Source organism: Rhinatrema bivittatum, chromosome 7 (assembly GCF_901001135.1).
Source record: "Rhinatrema bivittatum chromosome 7, aRhiBiv1.1, whole genome shotgun sequence".
NCBI lineage: Eukaryota > Metazoa > Chordata > Amphibia > Gymnophiona > Rhinatrematidae > Rhinatrema > Rhinatrema bivittatum.
The window spans coordinates 284805920-284825135 of NC_042621.1; the positions used below are offsets into that span (position 1 = coordinate 284805920).

The 19216-nt window shown below is 42.9% G+C and overlaps 1 protein-coding gene across 1 annotated transcript in view; it reads right to left on the reverse strand.

Annotated features, from left to right (window-relative positions):
- Window positions 1-19216, reverse strand: part of LOC115095960 (VPS10 domain-containing receptor SorCS1-like) — a 1120107-nt gene that overhangs the window by 1026051 nt on the left and 74840 nt on the right.

The following is a 19216-nucleotide window of genomic DNA, read 5'->3' on the forward strand; positions in this document are numbered from 1 at the left end:
CTCGGAGGAAACAGAAAGGGAACAGCACATGAAAAGAAAAAGAAAATTCTAAAAAACGGAAGAAATATACCGTGAACAAATGTCCTGGATATAAAAATATCACACTGCACAAAAAAAAAAGGGAGAAAAAAGTTGGTATATCTCTCCTACTTACAAATGCTTATATTGTTGTGACATACTGTATGTATTTTGTTAGTTCAGTGCCGCCTAACATATGCTGTTACTTATGTTCTAATAATATACTATCATCTGTTGGGTTGTAATGTGTAAATACAAATTTATGTTCTAGTTCACAAAAGCAAATAAGGAGCCTGAGAGAACACAAAGAAAGAACAGTTGTGGCTGAAATCTCTGCAAAGTCCCTTGGAAAGAGGGTGAGATAGGAATCATTCTAGTAGCTGCAGGTACTTGCCAGGTTCTTATGGCCTGCATTGGCCACTGTTGGAAACAGGATGCAGGGCTTGATGGACCCTTGGTCTGACCCAGTATGGCATGTTCTTATGCTCTTATGTAGATTCTGGTTAGCTCATGTAGACAGTGGATAAGGCTCTAGAGCAGTGCCTCCCAACCAGTGTGTGCCATGGCCGAAGCACTGGTGTGCTACAAAATTGTCTTCCAGCTCGCCAGAACACTGCAACAAAGTCTTCATTTTATTGTTTTCCCTAAACCTGTCCTGCAGGATGTGTTCCCACTGGCAGGGGGAGTCCGAGAGCAACACTTACCTGCTGCCGCTGCTTCTGCCTCTGCCGGCTTTCCTCTTCAGTTGAAACTGCAGGAGACACATGGTCTTGCTGGACTGCAAGCCCTGTGCAGTTCCAGCTGCAGAGGGAAGCTATCAGTAGAAGCAGCAGCAGGCAAGTGCTGCTCACTGACATCTGCCAGGTCCAGGTCATGAGGGGGAGAAGGGACAGATGAATGTGCCAGGGAATGTGGGGTGAGAGACAGATGAATACCTCAGATGGGCGGGAGGGGGGAGGTAAGCTGATTATGGCAGGGGGTTCGGAAGAGAGATACCATGCCATTTATGGAACAGAGTGTTTAATTTAGAACTTGGAAAAACGTAAAGTAGACAAAGCCATAGGGGGCCAGATGAGGTACTCTTAGTATATTAAGGGAGGAGTCCAGAAGCGTTCTATTGAGTCTACTGAAGGACTTGTTGAAAAAAAAATCCTTAGAAATTGGAGTGGTCTGTTGGAATGGAGAAGGGCAGATTGTTATACCAGTTTATAAAAGTGATATTAGGAAGGCGGTTGGAAATTAAAAGCCAGCTAGTCTCACTTCAGAGTTGAGAAAATGTATGGAAACTCTTCTGAAGGAAAGAATAATGAAGCATCTTCAGTCCATCAAGTTGCATGATCTGAGTAGCATGGTTTACCAGGACATCAATTTTTTTGACTGGATGACAAGAGAATTACATCAAGGGCAGGAAGTATTGGAAACAGGAAGATGGGCTTGATGGACCTTCAGTCTGAACCAGTATAGCAGTAGAAGAGGACCAGAAGGCTCATCTGCATACAGTTCCCAGCATCCTCTGGGAGAGGACTCCAGAGCTCACAGCGAGCAATCTAGGCTTCGAACACTACAGCCCCAGCTTCCAGAAGCCCCACACCCTTTGCAGTAGAAGAGGACCTTTATTGCAGACAAGGAAACAATCAGTCTGCATAGATCTAGTAGTAATCAACAGGACTTAAACTCCATACAATCAATGACAACAAATGATAACAGTGCGCCCCAACTGCTATATATAGAATATAATATGACATGTGATATAATTATTATTGATGATTGTTGAATTTGCACCTCCAAGGCTTATGTATGTGAAAAAACACAAATAGCCAACCATCTAGTCAAAGAATCACCATCTTGGATAGAGGATGGGCTTTGCTTTGCTCAACCATTTCACTACTGATGCATTAGACTAACTGAGATCTGGCTGTTCATAAGAAATCTCTAACCATATGCAAGAATAAGAAGTTGAATTTGCAAACTCCCCAGTGCTGTGGGTTGGTGGTGATGGTGGTTGAGTAGTAGTCAGAATAGTCTCAGGAACCTCAGATGTTGGATATTTGGCCATCAGCCATGCTAGTGTTAGTGGCTATATAGATTATTACATAGTTTGAGGATAAACAAGGACAGGGAGGATTACTGAATGTGAAATAAATAGGGGGACTTGTTTGTTCATCTAGTCAAGATAGCATGGTACAGAGGGGGAGGACGATAACAAAAACTGTCTTAGCTAAGCTGTGATATCCTATAAGTAGTCACACTATATGACTGGCAGCCAGAATGTACCTTTAGCAGAGTGAGCAAAAATAACAGGGCAGACTGAATGGGTCAAGTGGTCTTTTTCTGCCATCATCTACCATCTTACTATGTGGTTCTGCATCATCAATAAACTTTAATATTCCTGTTGTGTTTCATGGTTACAACATTTCTTGTTAGTGCAGGAAATATCAACTATATGAGTCTGGAGTGAGGCTGCTCTGCAGTAACTGGTGGATGTATGGGAAATAAATGTTGCACTGTAGAGAACTGAGACAGGAAAGTTCAACTGCAACCCAAAAAAATAAAGAGATGAAACTAAAATATCTGCCAGAAAAATAATGAGTGGGGGGAGGGAGTAGGGGGCTTTATAAAGTTTCTAAGTAGTTAAGAACATAAGAACATAAGAAAATGCCATACTGGGTCAGACCAAGGGTCCATCAAGCCCAGCATCCTGTTTCCAACAGTGGCCAATCCAGGCCATAAGAACCTGGCAAGAACCCAAAAACTAAGTCTATTCCATGTTACCATTGCTAATGGCAGTGGCTATTCTCTAAGTTCTTCTTAACCTATTAGCAGTTTAGTCAAGAACTTGTTCATTGAATAGAATGCCTCCTTCATAAAAGAAACTTTCAACATGTTTTGTTTAAACTAGGGGAAAACAAATAATGTTGGCTGTTTCAGATGGTTTTCAAGCAGTCACTATATATTATGGGAGTATGGGTAACACAGAATAGATAGAAATGTGTAAATCCTAATTTTAAATTTCCAATCATTGATGGGGGAGCTTGCTAAAGGTTTCTCTTCTCTGTAGTTGACAGACTGTGAGGACACTCCTGTCCACTACAGGGTATGGATGCATAACTGAGGTAATTGTGCATCCAAGCACACCATGCGGTACCAGTCCAGGGAGTCCAAGTTTGGAAACCTGGAAGAAAGGTTTCATTGGGATGCATAGCAGGCAATTTGTACTAATTTTGTAACATCACACATAAATAAGTCAGCAAATATGCACATAGGTACACCACATTTCATTATTGTAGCAAATCTTCCTGCACAAGTTGTATTTGATTATTCACATTCATTTTTCATGAAAATATATGCTCGTACTTTAAAAAATCCAAAACTAATCACATAAGTCCAGCCTCCTGCTCACACATATGCACCTATTCTATTAGAGAAATACCTCTGTTCTATTTATGTAAACAATTTACTGTACATTTCGTTGATCTAGAAATATAATGACAACAGCAATAATACATCCTGGAACAACAACTGGTTACAACAAAAGATAATGAAACAGTAAAACAGAAGCCATGAAAAAAAAGAAAACTAAATCTGTTGAGTGACCCTAGGTTAGTCAGAAAAAGTGTGATTTTAACCGCTTTCTGAACCACAGCAGGTCACTCTCTGCTGCTCTAACCTTGTCTAGAACATTGTTCCACAGTACACGACCAGCTATACTAAAAATATGCTTATGGGACACCAACAGATGAGCTTGTTTGAGAGGAGGAATTTCTACAAAATTCTGAGTAGCTAAGCAAAGACTGTGAGAAGGGGAAGGAGAAGACTATAAAGGGAGATGCCAGGCCATGTCAAGCCTTAAGTATCAAAGTAAGGGTCTTAAAATGTATCATCCAGGAAACAGGGAGCCAATGGAGGTCACTAAAACTGGAGAAATATGGTCATGCAGTGAAGAACCCGAGATAGGACCAGCAGCGGAGTTATTCATGAGTTGAAGGGCCTTCAAATGAGAATAAGGAAGACCCAAAAACAAACCATTGCAGTAGTCCAAAGATGACGGAATGAAAGACTGAATCACAGTATAGGTAGCAGAATAAAGTAGTATAGGCTTTAAAGAATGCAACATCCACAGTTTGAATCAAAGCATCTATAATATGTGGACACAAAGAAAGAGAATCGTCAACTAAGATCCATAGACCTCAAGCTTTAGACTAAATAGGAATGGTATACCCCTTAAATAGAAATTACACGGGAATATTTTTGTCCTCTACTCTTGATAGAAATATTATTTTTGTTATTTTATGTTAAGAGCAAGCATGTTGCTGGACAATCAATCCTTTATTACAGATAAGCAAACAGTTCTTCTTAATGCAGAAGCAAACAGAAGAAACAGGAAAAAAAAACCTGAATATCATCTGCAAACAATTTGAATGAAATATCCAACCCAGAAAGGACAGACTCATAAAGGGGCCAAGTAAATATTGAAAAAAAAAATGGACGAGAGTGAGGATCTCTGCAGAACACCAGTAACTAACTAAAGGATGTAATGAAGAAGAAACGTTTCCCACCATAACACAAAAGGAGCAGCTGGACAGAAAGGAAGAAAACCAGAAAAGGACCGTAGAAGTCATTTCTAAAACTCAAACAAATCTTGTGGTTGAGTGTGTTGAAAGCTGATAATATATTTAGCAAGACCAGAAAATACTTGACCCCCAGCATTAAAGCCCAGCAAATACTGTCAAAGATGGACAACAGAATGATTCTGTGCTATGAAGACTGTGAAACCCAAACTGGATATTATCCCCAGAATTATTATTGAAATAATCTTGCAACTCATCCAGAATGATTACTTAAATAACTTTAGCCAGGAAAACTCAGCCATACTATATTAAATTTGGCTAGATTTAGGTGATTTTCTGCGGAAAACCCTAATAGTTAAGGTTTGACAGAAAATTATCCTAAAGCAGGGTTTCTCAACCCAGTTGGGGTTAAGAACATAAGAACATGCCATACTGGGTCAGAACAAGGGTCCATCAAGCCCAGCATCCTGTCTCCAACAGTGGCCAATCCAGGCCATAAGAACCTGGCAAGTTCCCAAAAACTAAGTCTATCCTACATTACTGTTGCTAGTAATAGCAGTGGCTATTTTCTAAGTCAACTTAATTAATAGCAGGTAATGGACGTCTCCTCCAAGAACTTATCCAATCCTTTTTTAAACTCAGCTACACTAACTGCACTAACCACATCCCTGGCAATAAATTCCAGAGTTTAATTATGCATTGAGTGAAAAAGAATGTTCTCCAATTAGTTTTAAATGTGCTACATGCTAACTTCATGGAGTGCCCCATAGTCCTTCTATTATCTGAAAGAGTAAATAACCGATTCACATTTACCAATTCTAGACCTCTCATGATTTTAAACCCCTCTACCATATCCCCCCTCAGCCATCTCTTCTCCAAGCTGAAAAGTCCTAACCTCATTAGTCTTTCTTTATAGGGGAGCTGTTCCATCCCCTTTTTCATTTGGTCACCCTTCACTGTACCTTCTCCATCGCAACTATATTTTTTTTGAGATGCGGCGACCAGAATTGTACACAGTATTCAAGATGCGGTCTCATCGTGTAGCGATACAGAGACATTATGACATTTTTCCATTTTATTCACCATTCCCTTTCTAATAATTCCCAACATTCTGTTTGCTTTTTGGACTGCCGCAGCACACTGAACCGACGATTTCAATGTGTTATCCACTATGACGCCTAGATCTCTTTCTTAGGTGGTAGCTCCTAATATTTATTTATTTAGCATTTTTATTTATTTATTTATTTATTTATTTTATTTAAAGTCTCTTTTATACCGATATCCATTCGCACATCGCATCGGTTTACAAAAAACAGGAACTGTTGGGCGGAGCCCTTACATATAACAGAAAAAATACAAATTACAAATTAACTTTTGGGCAGAGCCCTTACAAGTAACTGAAAAGAGAGAGGCTAAAACAGGGAGAGAGGATAAAACTGACTAGGCAGTGCAGAGTCAATATATACCGAGGTATAGCAGAGTTGCCTTCACTCCGGTTTATATATGGAACCTAACATTGTGTAACTATAGCATGGGTTATTTTTCCCTATATGCATCACCTTGCACTTATCCACATTAAATTTCACTGCTATTTGGATGCCCAATTTTCCAGTCTCACAAGGTCTTCCTGCAATTTATCACAATCTACTTGTGATTTAACTACTCTGAATAATTTTGCATCATCTGCAAATTTGATTACCTCACTCATCGTATTTCTTTCCAGATCATTTATAAATATATTGAAAAGTGCGGGTCCCAATACAGATCCCTGAGGCACTCCACTGCCTACTCCCTTCCACTGAGAAATTTGTCCATTTAATCCTACTCTCTGTTTCCTGTCTTTTAGCCAGTTTGTAATCCATAAAAGGACATCACCACTTATCCCATGACATTTGACTTTTCCTAGAAGCCTCTCATGAGGAACTTTGTCAAATGCCTTCTGAAAATCCAAATACACCACATCTACCGGTTCACCTTTATCTACATGTTTATTAACCCCTTCAAAAAAAGTGAAGCAGATTTGTGAGGCAAGACTTGCCTTGGGTAAAGCCATGCTGACCTTGTTCCATTATACCATGTCTTTCTATATGTTCTGTGATTTTGATATTTAGAACACTTTCCACTATTTTTCCTGGTACTGAAGTCAGACTAACTGGTCTGTAGTTTCCCAGCTCGCCCCTGGAGCCCTTTTTAAATATATGGGGTTACATTAGCCACCATCTAGTCTTCAGGTACAATGGATGATTTTAATGATAGGTTACAAATTTTTACTAATAGGTCTGAAATTTCATTTTTTAGTTCCTTCAGAACTCTGGGGAGTATACCATCCGGTCCAGGCAATCCACCACTCTTCAGCTTGTCAATCAGGCCCACCACATCTTCTAAGTTCACCGTGATTTGGTTCAGTCCATCTGAATCATTACCCATGAAAACCTTCTCTGGCATGGGCATCTCCCCAACATCCTCCCCAGGATATACACAATGAATATGCATTAGATAAAGCTAAAAACAATGGAAGCAGTATGGATGCAAATCTATGTCATGCATATTCATTGTGGATATCCTGAAAACCCGACTGGTTTGGTGAGCTTCCAGGAGAGGGTTGGGAAATAATACGGTACCAAACAGATAAGTGTAAAGCCCTTTCTGGATCTCTACAAGAGATTTTGGCCTTGTGGGTTAGGACTCAAACAGTGTAGGAAAGAGGAATGTTCCATCTTGCCACATCACCTCCACTGGAGGTTGCTACAGTGATAGTTTCCTGCCTTCATATTAGCTGGTGATGCCCAGAGTCGGTGTGGATTTTTGTTTTGGAGTTGAAGGAGAAGATGCTGATTTTTGTTCTTACCCTATTCTTATTCACTAGTGCCCCCTTTTGCTGATAAGTAAAAAAGAAGAAAAACATCAATTGACTGATCCACACCCAGTGGTTAACGATGTGGATCTCATAGATTTTTTAATGTTTTGTCTAAGTGTGATTTTTGTTTGAAGGAAGTATTTTTTTCTCCCCTTCTGGCCTGAAAGAAAAAAGTGGAAAGAAGAAGGATTGTCCCCTCTTTGCAATATGTTTGGATCGGTCAGACCAAAAGTTCCCTGTGTTAGCTAAGAAAAGTGTGAAGAAAAGGATTGGATATCAAGTGGTATCCAGGGCTGGGAGGAGAGAGGAGGACTCTGGGACCCCACACTGCACTTTCAGCCAAAAGAACAGGAAAGGAGTGTTTGGGGGAAAGAAGGATTAAGTAGTCTACCCCAGGTATTGTGCAAGGGAGATCTTTGAGGGATAGGAGAACCATTTCCAGTGCAACCCAGGCAGCCTGCATATCATCCAGGGGAGTACAGGGGACCCAGTGAAAAGATTACTTTGGATTTGGTTTAATGCCGTTTGTTGGCACCAAAGAAATGCATGCAAATTCTTGTGATATTTTTTTCTACCTCAGAAGACTGTACTTTGAATATTCTTTTTCATGTAAAACCTGAATAATGAATGCATAATTTTTAGCTGTGTACGTGGACCGAGCAGGAGGCGTGGTGCAAGAGTTTAAGATTTGCCAGGGGCACCTAATACTCTTGCACCAGAAATGGGTTCCAGGGGAGGAGGTGAAGTCTCGGAGGGTAGAGGGGTGACAGTTTTAAAGTTTAGGTCGCTGGAAGGAAGTGGGCTCTCTTTTGGCAGACCCGAGGAGACAGAGACTGAACGAAGTGTGTGTGTGTGTGTGTGTTCAGGTGGGGCGAGCAGCACAATAATTGGCAGGTCAAGGACTGGATCGTAAGCCACTTTCTGCGGTACCACAAAGGGATGAATATTTAAGGTTGACTCATGCTAACAGGTCCCAGGCCGAGTGTTATCAGCAGCCGGGTGCCTTATGTTTCATCTGCCAAAAATAAAATCATCCTGACGTTTCGCAAAGCAAAGCAGTCTAGCTGGCGTGGTTCTTCTTTTCGGAGGACAAACTCACGACAGCTTTCTCCCCCATGCCTGGCAGCGCTGAAATTGAATCGTGACTCAGACAGAGAATTGTTATCATTCTTATTAACCAGAGAAGTTCTCATTCAGGTGGGGGGGATTTTCAATTTTCTAGTGCAGCTTGTAATTAAACATGAGCCAAAGTTTAAGGTCTCGTTTTTCTCCCTCTGAAAGAAAATGATTGCTGTTGCCATTTCCAGTCACGGCATCCCTGCTCTCAATCTGCACATTTATAAAAGAATCGCAGGAAAATTAAAACAAAAATTAGGGCCATGAAAAAGAACACCAAATTTCAGCATAATATTTTTAAAAAGACCTTTCTGGAAAGAAAGAACATTGTATATATCATTTTCGTCAAAGAATATTTAGATTTTCTTCTTTTTTTTTTTTACTTTTTTTTCATTGCTGTCATTTTTTATCCAGGTTTGAAGGCACTGAGAGTTTGAGTGCATCGCACTGTAAAGCTGGTATTGTTTACAATTTTATAATGCTAATGGAGCTCAGCTAATCTGGCCAATCCCGTAGCTTCAATTTGAATGTTTGTGCTATGTCACCACAATTGTAAACAAGCGTAGCCCTTTCGCGGTGAGGCTGGATCCTCCAAAGTGGGGGTTTTTTTGGGGGTATGGGGGGAGGGGGTGTCTGCTTTTTCAATGTCACTATGTGATGTGATTTTAAACCTTTGCCAAACAACTTAAAAAAAAAAATCCTTTTGAGTGTGGCCCCTGCTTGCCCAGTGGGCACTAGGGTGAGGCTACGTTTTTTTAACTTGCAGATTTTCCAGCCTAGAGGGTTCACCAGGAGTTCAAAGAGCAAACGTATTTGCTGACTTTGAGAGTCTTCCAGCACTGGAGTGTTCACTAAGAGGTGAATTTTCAAAATGTCACATACATATAGATGAGCATGTGGGCACGTATGCAGCTGTCACGGCTGAGCCAGGGCGGTGCAAGGTATTCCCCCAACAGGAGCAAAACAGAGGTCTACGGCAGAGCAGGGCAGGGTCTTCTGCCTGGGCAGCCACCTCCCGCTTGGGTTGAGTCTACAGGTTCTGGTGGCCGGCAGGACCTCTCCAGCAGGGACAAGGCAGGCTGTGGTCAGAACAGGCAGAGTACAAGCAGAGTCAGAGACCAAGCAGGGCTTGAGGTAGGCAGAGATCAAACAGGGTCGGAGTGCAGGCAGGGGTTAGGGCAGGCAGAGAAACAGTACAACAAGGGCAGAGGTCAGCCTGGGTCAGCCATAGAAGGTCAGTCCAAGGAAAGGCCAGGCAAAGCAGGACAGACAGGGGCAGTATAGGCAAGATTAGGAACACGCTGGCAGGAACAAAGTAATTCACACAAGAAAGGTTAAGGTAAACCACACAGGCAGGAACATGTTAAACTTAGGAACACAGAGCAGATCAAGGGCAAGTAATATACAGGCGAGGAAGGTCACTGGGAAGACCAGTCAGGACAAGAACAAGACACAATACAAGTTAGGCCATGGGAGACAGGACAGAGGAGGGCCACTGAGAGGCTTACAGGCAATAGAAGGGCCACCGGGAGAGTCACAGGAACAGGAGGGCCACTGGAAGGCCCACAGGAACAGGAGGGCCACTGGGAGACCCATAGGGAACTGGGAAGTAAACAAAACAGAAGGCCTAAACAGACCACACTAGGAATAAAGAAACAGACAAACTGGAACACAAGAGAACAAGACAAGAATGTTATAATGTTATAATAATATTATATGTTTGTTAAATACTATTGTTACTTTCACTGTTCCTTGTAATAATGTTCAATAGTTGATTGTTATTGTTCTATGTTCTATGTAAATTGTTATTGTTCTATGTTCTATGTAAAAAAACCCCAGTCTAATCTACCAGACCAGGGCAACCTTTTCGTTACTTGTAAACCGGACTGATTTGTATTGCATACAGGAATTCCGGTATATAAAAATTAAAAATAAATAAATAAATAAATAAGAAGGCCTAAACAGGCCATATTAGGAACAAAGGCAAAAGCCCAAAAACAAGGCAGGATATAAACACACAAGCAAGGTGAGATAAACGCAAGGTGAGCCAAAGCAAGGAGCCATGGTGACCCGATGGAGAGGCCTCGAGCAGATTGAGGGCTGGCCATGCAGAATTATGCAACCTTCAAAGTGGTGGCTAGAGCAGGATTGAGTGCGGCCCACTGAGGGTGCCTGCTGGCCGGGGGGGCCTCCTAACAGCCAGTATCGTTACAGTAGCCTCTACTGTATTCTGCATTCTATAAAAGTAAAACATAAGTACATTTTTTTCACTTTTGCATGCACATAAAGGAGCATAAAAAAGGTGTGGTCTAGGGGCATTCTGGGACGGCGCCAACATTTATGTATGCAAGTTGCTATTTTAAAGAATAACGCATGTAGATTTGCTAGCTTGCATAATTTTACATCTGCTAATTGTCTGTCATACATGATATTAAATCAGAAGTGTTTATTGTGTAATATTGACTGGGTGGGAGGTTTGACGTTCTTGCTGAAGAACCAGGAAGGTCTCAATGACCTGGAGAAGGACTGGGTGAAGTCATGGACTAATTGCTAAAACTGTTTTAAAATATATCGACTGATGGGTGTAAATCCTGATTTACGTGAATAAGTCCTACCTTATTTTTGTGCATAAAGGGGCAGATTTTCAAAGAGTGTGTAACATATGCACGTAACCCCCGAAAAGCTGTCCCGGCGCGCACAAGCCCTGGGACGCGTGTATGTCCCGGGGCTTTGAAAAAGGGGCGTTCTGTGAGCGGGGCACCAGCCCAGGGGCGTTCCGGGGGCAGGGCCGAGTCCTCCGAACAGCCACCGTGCTGGGGGATGGTGCGCCGGCAGCCTGCCGGCGTGCGCAAGTTACGCCTGCCTCAGATAGGGGGGGATTTAGATAGGGGGTGGGCTAGATAGGGGAAGGGAGGGGAAGGTGGGTGGGATCGCAAAAAAAGTTCCCTCCAAGGCCGCTCCGATTTCGGAGCGGCCTTGGAGGGAACGGGGAAAGCCATCGGAGCTCCCCTTGGGCTCAGCGGGCGCAAGGTGCACAAGTGTGCAACCCCTTGTGCGCGCCAACCCAGGATTTTAAAACATGCGTGCGGCTGCGCACGCATGTTATAAAATCAGGCGTAGATTTTTTAAGATCTGGCCCAAAATGTACATGTGTATATCTTTAAAATACAAAGGAAAAGTACGCGCGTTCAATGAATTGATATACGTTCTTTCAATGTATTGCATGTATTCATGCATAAGCCTACATACACGCATATGTTGCAGGCTAGAGATATGCGTATTTTATAAAATGCGCTTATATCATATGCATGTGTTATAAAATACTAGTGTAGATCTGCTCATAGCTACATATGCGCATATATATCGCAGTGCACATTTGTTTGAAAGTTATCCTCCCTGAGTTCACTCAGAGGTGTTCTGGGGCATTTTATTTGTGCTGGGCAGAAGATCACCTTGAAGGCCTGTCAGACATGTGGTCTTCCTAAGCAGAAGGACCATAGATCCAAGGGAATGACAGTTGGCAGAGAAGGCCTTTTCACAGATTGCAAACAAGTGGGGGCTCCCATAATGGGATCTGATGGCAACACAGGAGAACGACAAGGCTGAAACATTTTTCAACAGATAAAGAAAGTATTCATGAGAGTAAGCACCTTGTCAAAGCCATGGCTGTGGGATGTTCTCCTGTATGTGTTTTCTCTCTGGCCATTGGTAGGGTGGAGACTTTGAAGGATTGCAGATCATGCTGGCCCAGTCATTCTCATGTGTCCAGATTAGGCCAGATGCCCTTGGAATACAAAGTTAGTCAGACTGCAAACAGGGCACCCCTCAGGTTTGTACAGGTCAAGGGACTTATCCCGGAGGAACTGGTTCCATTCTGTCTCACAGCTTAGTTCTTAAGAGGGCAAGTCTGCACAAGAAGAATTATTCCAGAGCAGTAATAATCGCACTATTAAAAGTAAAGATAAGATCCACCTCCTTGACATACACTAGAGCGTGGAAGTTATTTTAAGCCTTGTGTTGGAAGAAAGAGTTGTTACTGTTTAGAGCACAGGTGCCGTCAAGCTTACAATTTTTACAGGATAGTCTAGACAAAGATCTAACCCTCAACTCACTCAGGGTTCAGGTGGCAGCCCTATTCTGTTAAAGAGGCTAGGTAGGGGTGTGGTCAGTGACAGCACATCTGAATATAGTGCATTTCTTTAGTGGAGTAAATCACATTTCCCCTCCAGTGCGTTTGGTGGTTTCAGCATGCAATCTAAACTTGATCCTAAAGGGACTGGCTGCAGCCCAATTTGAATTTCTTAGAATCTCAGTGAAGGACCTCACATTCAAAATAGTATTCCTAGTAACCATATGCTCAACTAGAAGGATATTGGAGATCCAGGCATTATCCTGTCTGGAAACACATCTGGTAATTTCTAGAGAGGAGGTCATAATTTGCCCGGTTCCACCCTTTTTGCCTAAGCTGATATCAGGATTCCACCTAAATCAGACTATCTGCCCTCCTTTAAGGCATCGAAATGCATAAGAAAGAAGAGTGTTAGGACGTATGCAAAGTACTGCTAGGTACCTGAAGGTTACAAATTGATTCCGAATGTTAGACATCTAAGTCATCCATAGTCCACTGGATTAAGGAGGCAATTGCCTCCTCATATATACTAAAGGTTAGGCAATCCCAGAGGAGTTCAGCATAGGAGTCATCCTGAGCAGAATATACGGCAGTATTGCCACAAGAGATTTGTTAAGAACAGTGTTTGGAGATAGTGTCCTAGAGGCAGCTGTAACTGCCTCCAACCATAATAGACACTGTTTGTGTATATCCCACATGTCTCAAGTAGACTGGCTGGACAACAAGGCAGATGAAATGTGGTCCTTACCAAAATAATTTCATTTCCTTGAGTTCTGCCAGACCCATCCACAAGATACCCAAGAAAAAGAAAATGAACTGAGAGAAAAGACCTGGTTGAAGGACAGGTACAGAAAAAAGAAAGAGAATACGCAGACAGCAAGGCAATACAGGGAAGAAACAAATATATATATATTTATATTGTTTTTTCATTGTTGTTAATTTTTTTTCCATAGAGAATACAAAAAAGTACAGTTAGGGGCTTGGCAAGAGTCTATTGAAGGTTTCCACTACTGCACTAGAGGAGAGTCAGCATAAAGACTGGTTCCCTGTCTCCATCTGCTGGTAGGAAGAATATGTCCCACATGTCTGGACAGGTCTGACAGGACCCAAGGAAAGGAAATTACCTGGTAAGCACCAAGTTTTGCTTTGTTTGAAACCACCATATCCCCTTGCCCACAGCCTTTCTTTTTTATTGAGATTTGGCAACCAACATAAAACAACATGATTACAGGGTTCTGGAAGTAGCATTCAAGCTTGTGCCTTAAAGGAAAATAAATAACCATCCACAGTGGAGCCTGGCTAGCCTTATACAGTGAATGTCTTTACCCCTCTGGTTTACTAAACCATCTGCTCGACCGCTACTGTTAAGAACCCGGTCAGCACCTAGGTTTGACTGTTATCACCATCACAGTGTTACAAAGGTTTCAGTCAAACGCCCCCGCCACCACCACCACCACCACGATGATGATCCTTCTAACACAACCAGAAAAGTGATCTACTGCTCATGACTGTACTTTAGATTTTTTTTTAGTGAATTTCAATAAGAAAGCCAAATGGAGAAACAAAGCTAAAAATGCTGTATGTTACATTTGCCCTTAAAAGTTATCTGATTGCCAAATCACTAAGTTCTACTAGACGTTACTTAGCAAAGAAATCAGATTTTGAAAGTATAAGCCCACCAGTTTCTGTAACTATTTGCATGAAAAACTATATTGCTAAAGACAAATTGCATAGTGTTTGCCCAATTAAAAATGAAAATGCATGTTTATTTTGTTTATATACAATTAAACATGCACAGCCCGTAGATCAACATATACATATTATGGAGCGTCCCAAAAATAAAAATTAATTACTGTTGCATGAAGGTCTTAAGTGATTTCTGAGGCAATGTTTGCCCGTTTTGAGTCCAGGAAACTTGATCTCCACTCTTACCCCTCATAATTAAAATCATTGTAGAGTGGATGTAGGCATTATAATCCCTGATGAAACCATTCGGGGACTGGAGGAATTGTGAATTATCCATGCTATCACTGTAATTGTTTTCTCCCTCTGTATCTCAGCAGAAGCTAATTTGTTATTTTACCATGGTGAAATTGTATTTAAGCAATTCTGAAAGAGGGCAATTCCTAGCCGTTAATATTTGATCGGAGGCCATGAGGGATCAGTCATTAGAGTACAGAAGGTGTCTGACCCTTTGTTAGGAAAAGCATAATAAAAATAGGTTTTATACTTGTTAGCTGGCAGACACAAGTATTTGCAGATCATTGCTCCTTACAATTATAACCGATAAAAATGAGCTCCCCACATCATTATTCGGCAAAGTTATTGTGTTAAATAATGCTGTCCTGTAACTGTCTTTTCTACTGAAAATCATTAGCAAACCAAGCTAGGAAGATGGTGTTGCTTGGACCAATATGGCCAGACGACGTCTACGCTATAAAATCTACATAAATTGCAATATATGTTTGACTCAAGATAAGAAGAAAAAAACAAGATGTGTGACCCGTAGGTAGTGCTGTTCCAGGTAGACAGAGGTAGTAATCCAATAATGTCTTTAAGACAGCATTTATTTTAAGCTTCTAAACAGGATTTCCAAAGGTATAGTCCCACGACATGGCCGTATTCTGCAGCGTCGGGGTGGACTCACAAAAGGCAGATTCCCATACAGCTGAAAGCATCAGATTAAGATTCAAAGAGTAGCACTTGAGCAATGTATATAGCTGTAGAACCGAGGCATCCAAAAGCATTGCACAATAGGCTAAGGAAGCAGGGGAAGGAGTGCCGCTCCACATTTATAATCCAACTAATTGTATAAACTTCAAAAACCAACATGCCAAGTCAAATGGAGATCGAAACTTAGACTTTTGGTCATTGTTTTAAAACTCCTAGTGGGAGAACAACCATGCAGCCTTAGGAATAGCATTGAGTGGTATATTCCAGCAAGGCCTCTGTGCTCAGAGGGAAAACGGTTATTACAGATACTCCCAGTAAAAAATTACAAGCAAAAACGGACACGGTCGAGGGCTTTCCCTTATGCAGCTGTCCTAGCACGGAATGAATTGCCATTTGTAATTTTACTATGAATGTTTTATTATTGTTTAAAAGTGAAGAGGCTGTTTTATACATGATAAGTGAAATGTGATTTTATTGTTTGGGATGTCTGTAATCCGCGCTGGATGATGTTACTGGAAGCAGCAGAATAGAAGAGTGTTAAATAAATAAATAAAATAGATCTATTTCATGCACATTCATAGCAGAGATCTTGAAAACCAGATTTATCTGTGGGTCTTGAGGACTGGAGGTGGCTTAGACAGGACTATTATCAGGTATGTGTCAGTGAAAGGAGAAGGGGAGAGGAGGAATAGTAAGACCGCAAGCAGGAAGAGAGGATTGTGGAGGGTGATGAGGAAAAAGCAGAAACGCTAAACAAATGCTCTTGCTTGGTATTCACCGAAGAAGGGATTGTGCCGAACTAGTGCCTTTCTCACCTCTGTTAACTCTGCCCAAGCCCTGCCACCAACTCATTTTTCTTTGCTGAGCTATACAGTATACTGAGCTATACGCAGGCAGTGTAAAATGTAGCTGACTCTGTACTATATAAATTCAGTGAAACCGTGCTGTTTCTTCACTGACCTGATGAGGAAAGGATAACGCTTGAAAGCTAGTCACAGATATATTAAAGTTGTCCAATAAAAAAGGAACCACACCAGCAACTTGTCTGCTAATTCCTGTGTCTGCAGAACTAGCAATAGTGCAGTGCACAAAGCTATGGGGCTGGATGGCACACTTCTTAGGACATTATGCTCATAGAGGTAATAGTTGGGTCCACTGAAGGATCTGTTCAATAGGGATGTGAATTCATTTAACCCGAAAGTGCAAAGCGCAATGAATAAGGCTGTTTCTTTTCATTCGGGTGCCCTGAACCAAATCAGGGAGCCTCCAAGTAAAACAAACGATATTTGTTCAATTCATTTTAAATTAATGCATCGGACCTAGGCCCTAAGCCAGGGCCTCACCTAGGGCATAGACTGAGCTCCAAAGCAGAGGTCATGGCTTAAGCTTAAGTGCAATGTCGGGGTCTTGGCAGAGGCCTGGGCATTGGCTGAGACCCCCTGAAATTCTTTTTTAATTACCCGATCCATAGGATATGTAATGATGGCCAGGTTCTGATGCCTTAGCCTTGGCCTAGCTCAGGGCTCGAGCCCAGGTCCGACAAAGCATTCCAGCATGGAGGCTGGGTCCCGACACCATAGCCTCAACTCATATCAAGGCCCGACACCACGACCCAACCTGGACCCAGATCTGACCTGGGGCCCGACCAAGAGGCCGGGTCATGACTCTTGGCCATCAGCCTAGACTGGAGTCTGGATCCAGCCAGACACTGTGACCTGGCCCAGAGGCAGGGCTCTAACACCTAGGCCTTGACCTAGCTTGGAGCCCAAATCCAGTCCTGATGCTGCGACCTAGCCCAGAGGCCGGGACCCGACGCTAGGCCTCAGCCAAACCCAGGTCCAATCCCGGGGCCTGGCCTGGAGAGTAGGTCCTGACCCCTGGGCCTCAGCCTAGGGTGAGACCTAAGCCTGGAGCACAGGCCTAGCAGCAACTCTTTTTTCTTTCTTCTGACATCATGCGCCGGGTTGCACTGGAGTTAATTAACTCCAATTTATTCACCCCAGTGGACAGTGTCATTTTGATGTTTGCAGGAGTTGCTGTGAGGCCTGGGCTTTGTGCCTGGGTCTGACACTAGGCCAAGGCCCAGATCTTTAGGACCAGGCTCCAGGACAGGCCCCAGCATTGAGCCTGGGTCTGGGCTGAGGCTCAGGCATTGCAACCCAGCCTCCAGATCAAGTTACATTGTTGGGCCTGGGTTTGGGCTGCAGTTTAGGCCGAGGCCCCAATATCAAAACCCGGCCTCCAGGTTGATTCATGTCATGGCATTGTGCCTCGGTCCAGGCCAAGGCCTCAGTGTCGGGCTTAGGTCCAGGTCAATGCCTCGGTGTCAAGGCCTGGCCTATGGGCCAGGTCATGGCATTGGGCCTGGGCTCAGGACTAATTTGAAGCCTGGCTTTAGGTAGGCTGAGGTCACAGCTACTTACTGTGGCCTTGACCTATGCTAAGCCAAGGCTTCAGCACGGGCCTAGACCTCAGCCATGGTGTTGGACCTAGGTCTTGGTTGGAACCTCGACCTGGTATAGACCAATCTGTGACCTGCTGCATCCCTGAGGCTTCAGCCAGGGTCTAGGACTTGCTGGCTGATCCCCATCGGACCGTGTAAGAAGGGGTCAGGGGGGATCCTGGCTTCTTTATTTTTCCAGATGGGTGTGAGGCCCTGTTAAAATTTTTGGTCCTTTTTTTTTTTAATGTTTGATTCCTTTTTTTTCACACGAATGAAAATGATTCAAACATTTCACAAACCGAAATTTGTGGGGAAAAAAAACCCTCCTGAAAACAAAAACAATTTTTTTTCTCCCCTGCCCACAGCCCTATTGTTGAATAGATCTTTGGGGATTATAGTGGTTCCACCAAATTGGAGAAGGCCAGATGCTATCCCTCTCCATAAAAGTGGTAACAGAGAGGAAGCTGCCGGAAGCCACATGCTGGTTAATCGAACCTTAAGGTGGGAAGATTAATGGAGACTCTACTGAAGGAAAGGAGAGGAAAGTATCTGGAATCCAGCTGGTTGCAGGATCTAAGGCGGCAGTTCTAGCAAAGGGAGACTGTGCCAAACAAATATGATCAATTTCTTTGGATGACTAGAGAATTAGATCAAGGGCATGGACTGAATGTGGTTTACTTGGAATCCAGCAAAGCTTTTGATTCTGTCCCACAAAGACGAATGAGGTTCATAAATAAACCAAGCCCCCTCAGGAGGGGAATGGGTCTCAAGGTGCTGGATTGGATCAGAAACTAACTGAATGATAAACAGCAGGTAATGTCACTGGCAGCACTTGTATGTCAGGCACTGGTGCTGCCTCAGTTCTGGAGGGACGGGAGCTCACTCTGGATGTACAGCGCACACATTTTCATTTGTCTTTGTTTGTTTTTCAGCTCGTTTAATTATTTTTTTTGTTTGATTTGTCTCCTGAACTATAAAAAACATAAAAAACAAAACAAACAATTAATGGTCCTCCCTGACGCCCTCCAACCCCACCCCACCCCTCATACTGTCCCCCACCCCATGCAGCTACTGGGGCCAAGGCCTCCCCAAGCCCCTTCAACCACTCTCCTACCCCTGAAAGAAAATCAAGGGGCCCAGGCCTAGCTGACTGGGCTTTGCTGAGTTTGGTCAGCTCCTCCCTGGGCCCCTTCTGCCGCCCCTGGAAACATTTTCCAGGGCTGAAGACATACCTGTCCCCCATTTATCTCCTTTCATCGGGGTCCTCTAGATGTAAAGGGCAGGAGTGATGCTCACTCACTCCTGCCCTGTCTCTCAAAAAACAGAAGTGGCCCTGGTGGCCTTGATGCTAAGCCTATGCTGAAGGATGTCACTCTGGTGCGTGTCTTAGGTGCTGCCAGAGCCTTTTTGTT